The sequence below is a fragment of the Ceratotherium simum genome, chromosome 8, assembly GCF_057802395.1.
Source record: "Ceratotherium simum simum isolate JZ-2026a chromosome 8, ASM5780239v1, whole genome shotgun sequence".
NCBI classification, from domain to species: domain Eukaryota; kingdom Metazoa; phylum Chordata; class Mammalia; order Perissodactyla; family Rhinocerotidae; genus Ceratotherium; species Ceratotherium simum.
In genome coordinates this window covers 42,076,220-42,092,610 of record NC_141907.1, presented here as the reverse complement: position 1 = coordinate 42,092,610, position 16,391 = coordinate 42,076,220, and the positions used below count along the sequence as shown (strand labels likewise).

Here is a 16,391-nt window from a genome sequence, read left to right as displayed (position 1 = left end):
CACCTGCTTTGTTCTCTAGACCACAACCTTCCCCCCTGTAAGGAATAGCACACCACTATGTTGCAAACAGGTTACTAGTATACGAGCCTCAGCCATCACAGTAGCCAAGTGGCCTCATGGAGTGGTTGAAGCCTCCTGGACTATCACCTCTGGCCTTGAATAGGCTCAGCCATAGTCTAATACACAGTACAAGAATTATCACGTTGTGTGTGTGCCATGACGTGAAAAAGGTTGGAGAGCACCACTTAAGATGAAGGTTCATCATGGGCTTTGGGAACCTTGAAGTGTCCCTTAATGCCTTTATCCTCACGCATGTTTGCTTGACTCTCTGGTACCTGGTGACCAGTCCCTAGAACAACTGGCCCATCTTTGAGCTTGAGACTGGCCCATCTTGCTTCATCCCTGTGAGACTGATAGATGTTCACCCAACCCACTTCCCCTCCTGTGCCTAAATATAAACTACATTTCTCAGGCCCCTCTCATCTAGATGAGGGTGTAAGACTAGCTCTTGTTGATGGAATTTAAGTGGAAGTGATGTGTCACTTTTGGGTAAGGCCACTAAGAGTTGTGTGTCTTCTCCACACTTTCTTCCTAGCTTCTCGCTCCAAAGTTTCCTTGGACACAGCATATGTTCAAGATGGCAGCTAGGTCCCCAAATGAGTACATCTTGTCCAGCCATCCCACAGCCTCTGACTGACTAAAATGGACTTTGATGTGAGTGAGAAACAATTCTCTTATTGTGTTAAACACTAAGACTTCAGGATTTATCTGTTATAACAACTAGCATTATTTACAGCAATTAGTACAATTTCCTTGTCGTAGACATTCATGGTGTTAGAGGCTAAATTGTGTCCCCCCAAATTCATGTGTTGATGTCCCAACCCCCAGTACCTCAGAATATAACCAAATGTACCTTATTTGGAGATAAGGTCTTTAAAGAGGTGATTAAGGAGTTTAAAATTATGAGGCAGTTAGGGTGGGCCCTAGTCCAATGTGACTGGTGTCCTTATAAGAGAAATACATGGGGGGTGCTAGCGCACAAAGGGACAACCACGTGAAGAGGCAGCTAGAGGGTGGTCATCTGCAAGCCAAGGAGAGAGGCCTCAGAGGAAACCAACCCTGCCAGCACCTTGATCTTGGACTTCCAGCCTCCAGAACTGTGAGACAATAAATTTCTGTTTTTGGGCCGGCTCCGTGGCTTAGCGGTTAAGTGCGCGCGCTCCGCTACTGGCAGCCCGAGTTCGGAACCCGGGCGTGCACGGACGCACCACTTCTCCGGCCATGCTGAGGCCGTGTCCCACGTACAGCAACTAGAAGGATGTGCAACTATGATATACAACTATCTACTGGGGCTTTGGGGGAAAAAAAGGAGGAGTATTGGCAATAGATGTTAGCTCAGAGCCGGTCTTCCTCAGCAAAAAGAGGACGATTAGCATGGATGTCAGCTCAGGGCTGATCTTCCTCACAAAAAAAAAAAAAAAAAAAATTTCTGTTTTTTAAACCACCCAGTCCGTGGTATTTTGTTACGGCAGCCCTAGCAAATTACCACACATGGTAAAGTCTCCTCATGTACCATCTTGTTTCCTTCTTATTTCTCAACAGATTTGCTTGTACCTTTAACCTATGAGCAACTATGAGTCCTCAAAGATGCTAGTTTTGCCAGCTTTCCTTTCTCTGCCATGACAGATATCTTTCATGATCTGTGATCAATTTTCGTAATTCCTGTTCTCACATGACTCCAAATACAGACATAGTGCTTTTGCTTAATATTTTCCACATTCTATAATTGTTTTGGTCACAGAGGTTTATTCAATAAAAGTCTTTACCAAGGACTGCCCTGGATTTGAATTTAGCCCAGTCCGAGGTCACACAGGGAGCTAGGTGTGTTAGGTGAACACAAGCTCAAACATTTTTGCAAGATTCTGCTGTTACTGCATCTCCTTCCCAGCAACTGCCCTCAAAGCCTATCGCTAATAAATCCCCTACGTTATAGGTTTCTCTGACGCAGGATCTAGCTCTCGGGAGGGAGGCTGTGAGCATGAGCAGCCCTGCCTGGTGTGTGAGTGCAAGGTCAGCAGAATTGCCCATCTCCCTCACCCTGCTGGATCCAGGACCTGCCTATGGAATCTATGAGCCTGTCTAATTGTGGCAACCGTAATGTTGACCCCAAACCAAGCTCTGCTGATGGAAGCAAGATGCATAAGCCTTGGTAGCCCACAAAACCCAAGATACCACCTTGCAAAAGCTTGGCTCTGTCTTAGAGCTTTTGAATAGGCAACCACTCCATTGATAGATGGAGCTTCCAAAGTATACAGAGGGCTACCTGCTTGACTAATTGTAAGTATTTTACCATTCAGCTTGAGGAACTTGTTTAACAGCCCCTTCTACTAGGCTGCTAGTCACTCTGAATCTTTTGGTGTCTTAATGTAGGAGAAAAGAACCAACCCAATTACCAACTGAGAAATGAGCTGATAGAATCAATGAGGAATTGGCATTGTCTGATGTGAGAATAATAAGGGGCATCAGCGGGACTCTCTGGGTTTTTGCCAATCCTTTTGTGATGGCCCACCACCTGAGGTCCCTCTTTACCTCTCAGTAACCTATCACCTGAGAAAAAATGGGGCAGAGATCCTGACTGGCCTTCCAAGAGGTACAAGATAATATGGTTACAGCATTTTCTTCTGGGGACAAACATGATCCTGAGTTCAGCTCCACAGGACGTCGACAAGCATGAGAAACAGGGCAAAGGTGTTCCAGAAAGGCAAGCCAAACACGTTTACAAAGGGGCCCTTCCAAAATAAAGACAGACTGAAAAGAAAGCAGGCAGCTATTCCAAGAGTCTTATCTGGAACATCAATGGGAACTCCAGGCTGGGACCAAAGGCTGTTTGTGACCTTTGCAGAACTGCTTCAGACTCTAAAAAAAGGACAATCCAGATTTGCTTCTTTCATCCTATATGCTCTTTTTCCTCTCTTGCTGCAGAGCTGGGTCAACAGAAAGCTCTAAAGCAGGGGATGAGGCCATGAAAGTCCCTGAAGATGTGCCTGCTCTTTCTACAGAGATCAGGGTCATTCTGGTCTCAGTTCAGCAGGCAGAGTGGAGATTACTCGCAGCCGAGCAAGAGTGGTGAGCCCACCCCTGTTGCCCACTGCTGCGTATCTGCCCAGACTTAAGGTAAGCAGCATGTACACTGGGGTTTGAGAGAATGCCATAAATAACACCTTTCTTCCCTGTCCCAGGAGTTGAGCAAATGGAGATCAAAACGACAATACTGATAAAAGCTGGGCTGGAGAATGTGGTTTAAACATATTAGTGGGCTTTCCAATCTCTCCTTCTGTGCCGAACTTACTTACCCAGTTACAAGCAGTACCTTCCTGGCAAAAGCCTGGAAGTTTATGGCAGGGAGGAGCAGAAGGGAAGGGTCCCCACCAGGGAACAACTGAGTCACACAGTCCCAGTTCCCTCTCCTGAACTCACCGATCAGATAAGTCATCCCTCTTCCTCTGGGGAGATGAATAAGGTGTGGCAAGAGGCCAGGAGTGGTCCTCCAGTGGAGGTCTCCACAGGGAAGGAAACATCAAGAGAAAGAAGTATCCCCCAGCAACTCCTCTGGAAGCCTCTGCGTATCCTTACCCTCCTTCATTCTGTGCAGGACACTTGGGCACACTCACACACACCACCAGCACCTCCCACAAAGACTGAGTCAGACCCGCCCCGGGCTTTCATAGGCTGTGATTACAACTTTTACTGCCCTTATCATCCTGCTGTTTGTGTGTGTGTGTGTGTGTGTGTGTGTGTGTGTGTGTGTGTGTGAGGAAGATTGGCTCTAAGCTAACATCCATTGCCAATCTTCATCTTTTTGCTGAGGGAGATTAGCCCTGAGCTACCATTTGTGCCCATCTTCCTCTATTTTGTATATGGGATGCTGCCACAGCGTGGCTTGATGAGCAGCACGTAGGTCCACACCCGGGATCTGAACCTGTGAACCCCAGGCGGCTGAACTGGAGTGCGTGAACTTAACCACTACACCATCAGGCCGGCCCCCTATCCTGCTGTTTTTCATAACTATTTTTCTTTTCTGCCTCCTACATTAGGGCTTGAACTCCTGGAAGGCAAGACTGTATTGCATTACTTTTAAAATGCATCTCTGTCTCCCTATGCCTTGTATTAGCACATAGTAGATGTTCAAGAAATGTTTCTGAGATAGATGGAAAAAATAAATGAATAAAGAATAAATCGTGGGAACCCAGAGAGGCAGGGCTTCTTTCTAAAGACAAACTAAGGCTTTGACTTGGTCTAAAGGCAAAGCTGCCTCTGGCCTGGGAGTTATCCTAGAGCAACGCTGGAACCAGCCAGCCTCACAGAGGCCACCAGAGTGAAAAGAATTGGATCTGAACTAAAGTCCTTAGAATTCCTGGTTTCTCTGTGTTCCATCAGCGCCCCCTCTCACCGTATCTCCACAGCCTGGCTCGGCCCCCTCAGCCAGAGTGTGGACCTTCCGTGGCTCCTGTGAGGTCTCTCCCAGCTCTCCTTATGCTCCCACTGCTTCCCGTCCTCCCTCCTCTAGGCTGCAGACCTTCTAGTTCCTGACTGGAGACCTGGTTTGGGGATCTTCAACCTGGGGAAACACAAGACCCTCTCACAACTGAAGTACAACTGTTAATAAAATGAGTTAAATATTCACATATTACACATCTTTTTTTTTTTTTTTTGGCCTGATATAGACGTGAATAGCATCTTGTCTAGAGAATGTACTCAATAAATACTGGCTGGATAATTAATCGATCAATGTAATATGTTTAATTACATTGATAACAGATACGGTAACTTGGACTTTGAATGAAGAAAGATTGTGGAAAAAAGGTGGTCTAGGACCTATTGACTTTTTTTCTGGAACACGTGATACAGTGGTTAAGACATAAAAACCAGCCCAACAGACTTGTGTCTGTGTTCCACTTCTGCTGCATCTTTGACAAGTCCTATAATTTTTCTAAACTGCAGTTTACTCCTCTGTAATCTGGAGATAATAATTATATCTATCTCATAGGACTGTTCAATGGGAATTAAATAAAATAAAACAGAAAATGCTTAGCATGGTATCAGGCACATAGTAAGTATTTAACATAAATATTTTTTTAATTGTAGATGTTTTGTTATTTTTATGAGTTAAGATTCTGGGGCAGTGCAGGCGGCCAAGGGAAAAGATTATAATAGGTTTTCAGGGGCCTGTGTCGAAGTGGCAAAGCCCAGGGTGGCCCCATGCTGTGTCACAGATCTGCGAATCTCCAGATGTTCACAAGTGGAATGGTTTTCTGCAAAACGACGATGAAGTGTAAATGAGGTCAAGGAAACTTACAGGAGCTCAGAGAAAGAGCTAAGAGCAGTGTTCAGTCACTAAATCAAAATCAAAAAGAAATCCTGACGAGGAAACCTCACACTCTTACTCAGAGAGTTTGCACAGGATCTCACTCAAACTCCACCCCACAAAGAGTAGGGGGCAGAGAGAGAGAGAGACACGGAGCCAGCCCCTTCATGCCTGCTGCTGGCCAGCCCAGCCATCCCTCAGAACCTGCTTCCTGCCTCGCTGGTGAGAGGAGACACGTCCCTTGGCCCAGTAGCCACCGAAGGTCTCAGAAGGACGCCTTGTGTCTGACCTGCCAGGAGAGCAAACGAGCCCTGCCTTTCCCTGCCCAGGGGATCCTCTTGAGGGCGCTGCAGAGTGATGTCTGCACACGTGGTCTCAGAGGGAAGCAGCTCTTCCACACTGGGGACCTTTAAGGATGGCAGAGAAGTTTCAGAGTTGGGGGAAAGCCCATGGGCTATTTTAGGCCAGGCCCAGAGCTGGAGTCAATGGAGGTTTTGTTTATGTAACATCTGCAGAAGGCCCTTTGGAGAAAATAGCCCCGGGTCTCCAGGCCAGGGCGAGCAGGGGTGCGGCTGGGAGCTTCCTGTTGCTCTTGGCCTGGCTGCCCAGCTGTTTGTTAGGCTGCTCTCTTGGAGCCGTTGACTTCCGTGCTGCCTGCTCCTTCCAGTCTCTTCAGCTCCCTTCCTAAGGGCAGCGCAGGCAGGGTTGTTCCTAGGAAGTAGTGACTCAGGCTCTGCTGCCCCAGAGAGGTGCCCCTGCCCTGGCCTCCCCGGCCACTCTGCAGCCTCGGGAAGCTTCAGGGTGTCCTTCTGGCACATTCCCTCAGCTGAGCGGGTTCACTATCAGATCTAGTGTGGTTAGGGAAAGGGCATGGCTTCAGGTCAGCCGGGCACAAGTATGAATCCAGATCTGCCATTTGGTAGTTGCCTGATCTAATGCAAGTTACACAATCCCCTGAGTTACTTATTACATGTAAAAATGTATACAAACACATGAGAGAGAAATAATATACATTAATTTCCCTCCTACCAGGTTTGTGCAGGGGCATATTCAGACTACACTGTTGTCTTTTTGAAACACAGATTCCCTTGGTGCTATGGTCTGAATGTTTGTGTCCCTCCAAAACTCATATTTGAAATCCTAATCCCCAAAAGTGATGGTACTAGGAAGCGGGGCCTTTGGGAGGTGCTTAAGTCATGAGGGTGGCGCCTCATGAACGGGATTGGTGCCCTTGTAAATGAGGCTCCAGAGAGATTTCTGGCCCCTCTACCATGTGTGGACACCACAAGAAATCTGCAACACAGAAGAAGACCATCACCCGGCCATGCTGATACCCTGCCTGATCTTGGACTTCCAGCCTCCAGAACCGTGAGAAATCAATTTCTGTTGATTATAAGCCCCCCAGTCTATGGCATTTTGTTATAGCAGCCAAAACAGACTAAGACGATTGGGAAGGGTAGGGGTCAGAATGACTTTTTTAAGTTTAAGTAAAGTTTACATACACAAAATTATACAAATCTTACATGGACATTTTGATAAATCTGTTTACCTATGTATCTACCCATGTAACCACTACTCAGGTCAAGATACAGAATATTTCCATCACCCTTGCGTGAAAAGTCCCTCCGTGTCCCTTTCTCATCAATAACTCACTCACACCCAATCTGCCTGTCTTAGTCTGCTAGGACTGCCGTAACAAAATACCACAGGCTGGGTGGCTTAAACAGCAGAAATTGATTTCTCACAATTCTGGAGGCTGGAAGTCTGAGGTCAGTGTGCCAGCGTGGTCGGGTTCTGGTGAGAGCTCTTTTCCTGGCTTACAGACGGCTGCCTTCTTGCTGTTCACGTGACTTCTTCTTTGCGTGCCTCGAGAGAGAGAGCTCTCTGGTGTCTCCTCATAAGAACATTAATCCTATCAGATTGGGACCTCAGCCTTATGAACTCTTTTAACCTTAATTACTTCTGTAAAGGCCCTATGTCCAAATACAGTCACACTGGAGGTTAGAGCTTTAACATATGAATTTGGAGGGAACACAGTTCAGTCCATAACACGAGCACCACTCCCTCCTCCCCCAGGCCCTGGCTGGTAGCTACTACTTCACTTATAATACCTCAAAACTGGAAGCGACCGAAATGTCAATCAACACAAAAATGGATAAGTCAATTTTGGTTTACTCATACATTGGAATACTCTGCTGCAACAAAAAAGAATGGGTTACTGGTACATAGGATCCATTCTGGGTATCCCCCGGGCAGGTTATGAACGAAGCAAAACGACAAAGGTCTTTGGGACCTATAAATTCTGATCTCTGCCTGGACTGCCCCAAAGGTTGGTTCATTCAGACCAAGTTTAATTATCCTCTCATATCTGAAAGCAAAATTTCAAATCTTTCCTGACCTTGCCTGACCACTGACATAGTGATGGAGACCCCTGCTCGTAGAATGAGTGGTTTCTAGAAGAGCCTGGTTAATATAAAACATAGCTTTCTTGGGGAGAAAAGTTGACTTTGAATTTGGATTTTCTATTCTTTTTATTGAAGAACAATAGGGTAGCCAGTTGGCTAAGGAAACAGCAGTTGTTTCAAATTAGGTGTAACAGGTTTTACCCAAGATGTTTTTCTATACATAGGATGTCTTACTAGGTCCTAGAAAGATGGTGGGAGATTTCCACATCCATGGTTATTTGGCCTTATGCTTTGTCAAATATCAAAGTAAGTTTATTTTTAACAGTTGTGCTGCCAGTTTGGGTTAAACTGTTTAACAGGAGAAAGTGTTTTTATAAAAGTTATCTCTTTGGGGGCAGGGATTTAATTCCCTCAAATAACAGATTTTAAAGCGAAGGCAGCTAGAACTTGAGATCTGAGATAACAAGCCAAACAGCTCGCAACTCTGCAAAACTCAGCGTTTCCCAGGCAGTAGATGGGGTTTTCTATTCCCAGAGGTTTCATTCTGGTTTCTGTGAGTCTGATTTTTATCCAGAGGCCTTGCTTGCCTGATGTCCCAATTTGCCTTTGGTTTTTTGCACTGGAAGGATATCAAAATGGCCAGAAGCAGAGAAGCCAGTGAAGTGTAGAGGAAGAGTCTCCGTGTTAACATCAGAGACCTGGGTTTGAATCCTATATCCTCTCTGCCTGGCTATGTGACCTCGAGCAAGCTATTTAACTTTTCCAAGTCTGAGCTTCATAATCTGTAAAATGGGGATGATAATGCCTACCTCCAAGCATTTGATAAGAATTTTGAAATAATATCTGTGGAGTGCCTGACATACAGTAGCTTATTCATTCAAAAAATATTTGTTGAGTACCTACCCTGTGTCAGACACTTTAACAGTGGTCACCACAGAGTGGTGAGCACAATGATCTCTGCCCTCATGGAGCTCACAGTAGTTTAGCAAATAGTCACTATTTCAACCAGTACATGAGAAAATGCTCAACATCACTGATCACCAGGGAAATGCAAATCAAAACCATAATGAGGTATCACTTCTCATCTATTATTATGGCTATTATCAAAAAACCAAAAGATAATATGTTGGTGAGAATGTGGAGAAATTGGAACCCTTGTGTGTTGTTGGTGGAATGTAAAATGGTGCAGCCATTATGCAAGACTGTATGGAGTTTCCTCAAAAAATTAAGAATAGAACTACCACATGATCCAGCAATCTCACTTCTGGATATTTATCCAAAAGAATTAAAATCAGGATCTCAAAGAGAGATTTGCACTCCCATGTTCATTGAAGCATTACAATAGTCCCCCCTTATGCACGGGGGATACATTCCAAGACCCTCAGTGGATACTCGAGACCATGGATAGTACCAAATCCTATATATATATACTATATTTCTTCCTATTCATACATACCTATAATAAAGTTTAATTTATAAATTAGGCACAGTAAGAGATTAACAACAATAATAATAAAGTTGGCTTTGGGGCCATTATTAAGTAAAATAGGGATTACTTGAACACAAAGCACTGTGATACCGCCACAGTTGATCTGACAATCTAGATGGCTTCCCAGTGACTAACAGGTGAGTGGCACGTACAATGTAGATACACTGGACAAAGGGATGAATCATGTCCCCAGCTAGATGGAGCAGGATGGCTCAAGATTTCATCACACTCCTCAGAATGGGGTGCAATTTAAACTTATGAATTGTTTATTTCTGGAATTTTTGATTTAATATTTTTGGATTACAGTTGACCAAAGGTAACTGAAACCACAGACAGTGAAACATTGGGTAAGGGGGGACTACTGTATTGACAATAGCCAAAAAGTGGAAACAAACTAAATGTCCACTGATGGATGGATGGATAAAGAAAATGTGGTGTATACACACAACGGAATATTAGTCAGCCTTAAAAAAGAAGGCAGTTCTGCAATATGCAACAACATGGATGACCTTGAGGACATTATGCTAAGTGAAAGAAGCCAGTCGCAGAAAGACAAATACTGCACGATTCCATTTATATGAAGTATCAAAGTAGTCAAACTCATAGAAACAGAGAGTAGAGTGGTGGTTGCCAGGGGCTAGGGAGAGGTGGAAATGGGGGAGTTGCTATTCAATGAATATAAAGTTTCAGTTATACAAGATGGATGAGTTCTAGAGATCTGCTGTATATCATAGTTAATGATACTATACATTTTATATACAACAAATACTGTACATTTCGTATACAACAAATAAAAATTTGTTCAGATGGTAGATCTCATGTTCAGTGTACCACAATAAAAAAAAAAAAAGAAACATTCTAAATGTGGATTATGGTAATGTTTGCATAACTCTATATTAAGATTTACTAAAATTCATTGAATTTTGTGGCATGTAAATTATACCTCAATAAAGGTATTACTTTTCATTTTTATATTTTAAAAAATAGTCGATGGAATATTATTCAGCACTAAAAAGACATGAGCTATCAAGCCTTGAAAAGACATGGAGGAAACTTAAATGAGTACTACTAAGTGAAAAGCCAATCTGAAAAGGCTACGTGCTGTATGATTCCAACTATATGACATACTGGAAAAGGTAAAACTATGGAGACAATAAAAAGATCAGTGAGGGAGGGATGACTAGGCAGAGCTCAGAGCATTTTTAGAGCAGTGAAAATACTCTATATGATATTATAACGATGGATACAAGTCGTTATACATTTGTCCAAATCCATAGAATGTACAACACCAAGAGTGAGCCCTAGTGTAAACTGTTGACTTTGGGTGATTAGGATGCGTCAGTGTTACCTATGATGCATCCTAGGTAACAAATGTACCATTCTGGTGGCTGATGTTGATGATGGGGGAGGCTATGCATGTGTAGGGGCAGAGGGTATTTGGGAAATCTCTGCACCTTCCTCTCAGTTTTATTGTAAACGTAAAACTGCACTAAAAAATTGTCTTAAAAAAAATAGTCTCCATTAATTTAATGGCCCCCATCTCCTTCAAGTCTGTTCAATGTCACCACTCCCCCTTCCAAAGCTCCTTTGTCCACTTTTTTCTAATGATCACCTTCTAATATACTTTATAATTATTTACCATATGTAATCAATTCTAAGTTGCACGATTCTTTGATTCTTTTTCACACTTTAACATATAGGAAGTCAGGATGTGTTTTATACTTGACAGCAATTAATTAGTAGTGTTCTTTCTTTCTTTTGTGGCACATACAATAACAGTGCATCTTTTATCGTTGCCATCTTAGAGGCTATAAACTATGCTGTGATGTTATTGTTTCTGGTCTATTTTCCCCTCTGTGATGTCAGCCCCACAGGGTAGGGGTCTTTATTTTGTTCATTGCTGGATTCCAAGTGCCTAGAACGGTGCCTGGTACCTAGTAGGTCCTCAATAAATATGTGTTCAGTGAATGAAGGAATGAAAAGGAGTTGTGCCTGCTGTTAATAAACTAATAATAAAACAAAGGAACTGAAATTGAAAGGCCAGATCAGTTATCAGTAGAACAACCTATTTTCATTATTTCCTCACTGTTCTATCCCCCAGATACCAGGAAAAGAGCCTAGTTAAGAAGAATGTTAGTGGGTCATCAGGGCTCATCCTCTAGCACAAGAAGAGACCTCCAGAGCCCTTCGGGAAGGTTGAAAAAGAAGGTTACTAGGGTTAGCCCAGTCCCAGAAGCTTCTGTCCGTGTTGTCTCTCCACTGAAGCACCAAGTCAAGACATTCCCTAGAGACGCTGCAAGTGGCCCAGTCCTGTAGGAAAAGTGGCCAGAGAGTCCTCCCTGGTGGTCAATTAATCTCTTTTCAACACTCCCCAATGGTCCGGGGATCACCTGTCCCCCAAAACAGACTGCTTTTCAGTTTTGTTTGCCAATCATTGTGTTGGCCCTCATGAGCAGTGACCTGGTGGCCCCCAGGGTTGGGCTGGAGGTGGGTGGTTTCCTGGACAGTCGGGAGGGGCTGCTCGCATTCATTACTGGTGGCCCCAGGGCGGAACTTACTCCAGGCCCCGGGCGTGTGTGCCTGGGAATAGTTAATTTCCTTGTTAGATGGAGCCTTTGCTCTGGTTCACATTAGCTCACATTTACCGCCGTCTGTCACAGACCGCCTCTTTGCTTTCCTTTAGTTTCAAGGGACAAATCTGATATTGTCCCTCCTCTTGCCAGCCCTCTAGAAGGAACTGAAGGGTCAGGGAGCAGGGAAAACCAGTTTGGGGGACGAGTACAACTTCCCATAGAATCGAGACCCCTTTCTCAAGCAGCTTCAAGTCACTTCACCATTTCTTTCTCTTTCGACCACTCATCCATCAGGCACAATGCCTAGGGCCCACAATACTTTGAAAGGCCCACAAAATTGTTTTCATTTCTTTTAAAATCAGAAGAAAAAAGATAAGCTTTCAGGGTTAAAAAATGTGTTTATTTTTGTCTCAGCGGAAAAGAAAAATGAAAATTTTAGAATCTTTGAAAATCAATTACATTTTGCCTAAAATAAAAACATAAAATATTGAAATATTTCAAGTTATGTCAAAAATAATTGTTAATTTTGATATTATTATGAGGACGGGGCCCATGAAAGTCACATCGTGGCCCTACTTTTTACCAGATTAGAAAAGTGACTCGTCATCCAGGAGAGGCCCGGCGGATCAGGAACATTCCGGGCCTGCGGCAAATAGTCAGGAGAATTGATAAGGGAAAAGGCAGAGCAGAACTGGCATTTTTTGAGTGCCACTCTATGGTAAGCCTGGTGTCGGGCTTTTAGGTACGTCATCTCACCAAAGCCTTACAACTGCGAGGCCATAGAATCACCCAATTTTACAGTGAGTTTAAGGAGGTGCTTACTACCCGGCGCCCCAACATCTCCCTGTGTATTTCCTTTTCTTAAAAAAATTAATTCACATGTTCATGAATCCTTCTCAATTAGCTTCTTCAAATATCATTTTGGAATCTTTTTTTTAAATGCTTTTTCCTCTTTGATCTTTCAATTAGAACCAGAAGGATGGATTTCGACAGTCAGAGGTCTGATTTAGGTCCCAAACAAGTTTGGACCGTATTCTAAGGTGCACCTGGGGTCTGGGGGGCTTGATTTCCTAAGGCAGCCTGCCTTGGAGAAATGTATAGTTTTTACTTATTTTTTTAAACAACATGTTTCAAATGTCCAAAGGTAATTTAAAAAACAATTTCACAATCAGATTGGGGTTGTGGTGGTCCCCAGGCAAACACCCACACTCTCCTCAGAATGGCCTCAGAATGGCCTACGGGCGGTTCAATTAAGAAAAACAGAAAACAAAGCTTGCCCACTGGAAACAAAATCCTGCAAAAGCTGCCCTAGAAAAACAAACAGTGCTGACTTCAGGAGCTCTAGTTTCTTGATGAGACAACTTGGTTCATTTGTTATTCAGTGCCTTTGAGGGCCTGCTATGTTATGTGTGGGAGACTGTGCTAGCAGCTGGGGCTTAAAACATAAACGGGATTTTGTCCCAGCTCTCAAGTCACTCCCAGTCAAGGGGGACAACCACCCTGGCCCAAGCCACCATAGCCCTTCACCTAGACTGTTGCAGAGGCCTCCTAACTGGTCTCCCTGCATCTGCCCTTGTCCTCTATTCTCCACGCAATACACAGGGGGATCCTGTTCAAACATGTGCCAGATCATGCCCCTCTGCTGAGCTCTCCGTTGCTACTCTCTTTCCTGTCTCCTGCTTCTCTTCCCCGTGCCGACTGTGCTCCAAGCGCACTGGCCGCCTCGCTTAGTCTGCAGCAGGCCAAGCCCACTCCCATGTTCCTGGTTCTCCACTTGCTACTCCGTAGAGCGGGAATGCTCATCCACCAGAGGTCCATGTGGCTCACTCCTCACCTCCTTCAGGGCTTTACTCAAATGTCATTTCAGTGATGCCTTCCCTGACTGCCCTGTTCAATATTGCAGCTCCCACTCCAAGCCTCCATACACCCCTTCCCGGAATCATTTTATTCCACTGCATGTACCGTCGCCTAACCATACTGTGTATTTTACTTATTTACTTTCACTGTTTGTCTCCCCGTTGCTGCTTGAGAGCAAATATTTTGTCTATTTTATACCCAACTGTATCCCTAGTGCCTAGAATAGCACCTAGTATATAGCAGCTGCTCAATAAGAATTTATTTTTTTAATAAATAAGTGACTGAATGAAACATTCATGTAAAACAAAGAAATGCCACACAGGTATGGGTTTTTGAGATCACAGGGGAGAAATCCCATCCGCTTACAGAAATCGGGAAGGCTGACTCAAAGAGGTGACTTTGCACTTAGTCTCAAAGGATGAGTAGCAGTTAGCCAGGTGAGAGAAAGGGAAAAGTCCTCAAGTAGAGGGAAGAGTGTGAGCGAAGGTATGTGCCTGTTTGGGAACTGCAGGTAGTTTGGGTACAACAGGAGCATAGGACGTACATGGAAGGGCAGTGACAAGAAACGGGGTTGGAAATGAGACCATCTCCAGCTTGTGTCCAGCTAAGGAGTTTTGACTTCCTTCTTCAGGTGTTGGGGAGCTATGGAAGACTATGTAGCAGAAGAGAGACATGATTGGGTCCATGTTTTGAGAAGACCTCTCTGGAATTCCCATAGGGAAAGAACTGGGGGGAAGCTTGGAAGACCAGCTTCAGAGGTTGCTTCAGTAGAATGTTGAAAGACGACAAAGACCTGCAGCAGTGACTGTGGGTGTGACAAAAAGGGGGGATTTAAGAGATATTGGGGGAACAGATTCTAAAGGACTTGATGACCCATTGTGACAGGGAGAGGGGACTGGCTTGAGCCGAAAAAGACTAGAATGACTCCCCCAAGTGTCTTTTGGGTAAATGAGGTAAATATATAAATTCATGCAACAAATATTTATTGAAAACCTGCTATGACCAGGTGCTAATCTAAGCACTGGGACTATAGCTTTGAACAAAATGGAAAAAGCCCAAGTGGAAGAGACTATCAGTAAATAAATAAATGAAGAGATAGTGTAATTTCAGATTGTGATAAGCCTTATGATGAAAAACAAAGCATGATAAAAAGATGGAGCACAGTGTTTATTTTACACAGGAGTCAGGGACTGATTCTTTGAGGAGGTGATGTTAGAGCACAGGAAAGCCATGTGAAGATCTGGAGGGAAAGATATTCAGGCAGAGGGAATAGGGGGCATAAAGAACCTGTGACTGAAACAAGGGAGGCTCATTTGACAAACAATGAGAAGGTCAGTGTGGCTGAAGCTCAGTAAGTTAAGTAATAGGATAAAGGAGGATAGGCAGGGGCTGGATTCTTACAGCTTTGTCTACCATGACGATGCGTATGGATTTCATTCAAAGTGTGGTGGGGAGCCACTGGATGTGTTTGAGAAGGGAGAGACAAATTATAATTTGACTTATGTTGTTGTTGTTGTTGTTGTTTTTAAATCATTCTGGTTGTGGAGTATAGAATGAATTTCAGAGATGTGAGATTGGAAGCAGCAGGGGTCGGCCCAGTGGCCTAGTGGTTAAGCTTGCGCACTCTGCTTCGGTGGCCTGGGGTTCGCAGGTTTGGATCCTGGGCACGGACCTACACATCACTTATCAAGCCATGCTGTGGCAGGCGTCCCACATATAAAGTAGAGGAAGATGGGCATGGATGTTAGCCCAGGGCCAATCTTCCTCAGCAAAAAGAGGAGGATTGGCAACAGATGTTAGCTCAGGGCTAATCTTCCTCACACACACACACACACACACACACACACACACACACACAAGAATGGAAGCAGTAGTCCAGGCAGAAGAAAATGGTGGCTGAGATTTGGGTTGTAGTAGTGAAAGTATTAAAGAGTGGATAGCCTTTTTATCTTCTGAGGGTGGAAAAATCAGGACTTGCTGATGAATTGAATGTAGGGGAAAACAGGAATCAAAAATCACTCCTAGGTTCTTCACCTGAGAAAATGGGTGAATGTTGGTGCTCTTTCCTGAGGTTGTTGGGGAGGAAGTGTTGGGGAGGAATAGGTTTTAAGGAGGTGGAGGAGGGAATCAAAGGTTTTGTTTCAGACATATTTCACTTGGAAAGCCTATTGAACATCCAAGAGGAACTATGAGAAGTCAGCTAGAGGCACAGGTCTGGAGCTCATAGGCAAGGTTTGGGTTGAGATAAAAATTTGAAGGTATTTGATGGCATGAGATTAAATAAGATCACCAGGAAGCTGAATATAGATAAGAAAGAGAAGGTGGTCCAGGACTGATCCTTGGTCACTCGAGATATAGTAGTTGAGTGGAGGAGGAGGAGCCAGTGAAGGAGACTGAGAAGGAGATACCGGTGAGAGAAATTTGAGAGAGTGGTGTCCCAAATGCCAAGTGAAGAGATTGTTTCAAGAAGGAAGGCATGATCTTCTATGCCAAATGCTGCCGAGAGGTCTAGTAAATGAGACCTGAGAACCGATCATTGGACTTGACAAGATAGAGATCCTTGGCAACCTTGACAAGAGCTGTTTTGGCAAAGTGGTGGTGACAAAACAAGGAAACTGGGAGGTGAGAAAGTAAAGATAAGGACTAGAGAGGACTCAAAAATCTTTGCTTTAAAAGAGTACAGAGAGATGAAGTGAGAGCTG

At 44.1% G+C, this 16,391-nt stretch overlaps 1 pseudogene; it reads right to left on the bottom strand.

Moving 5' to 3' along the window:
• LOC147916447 (uncharacterized) overlaps positions 1-12,583 on the bottom strand; it is a 97,956-nt pseudogene extending 85,373 nt beyond the window's left edge.
• Positions 12,584-16,391: the final 3,808 nt, after the last annotated feature.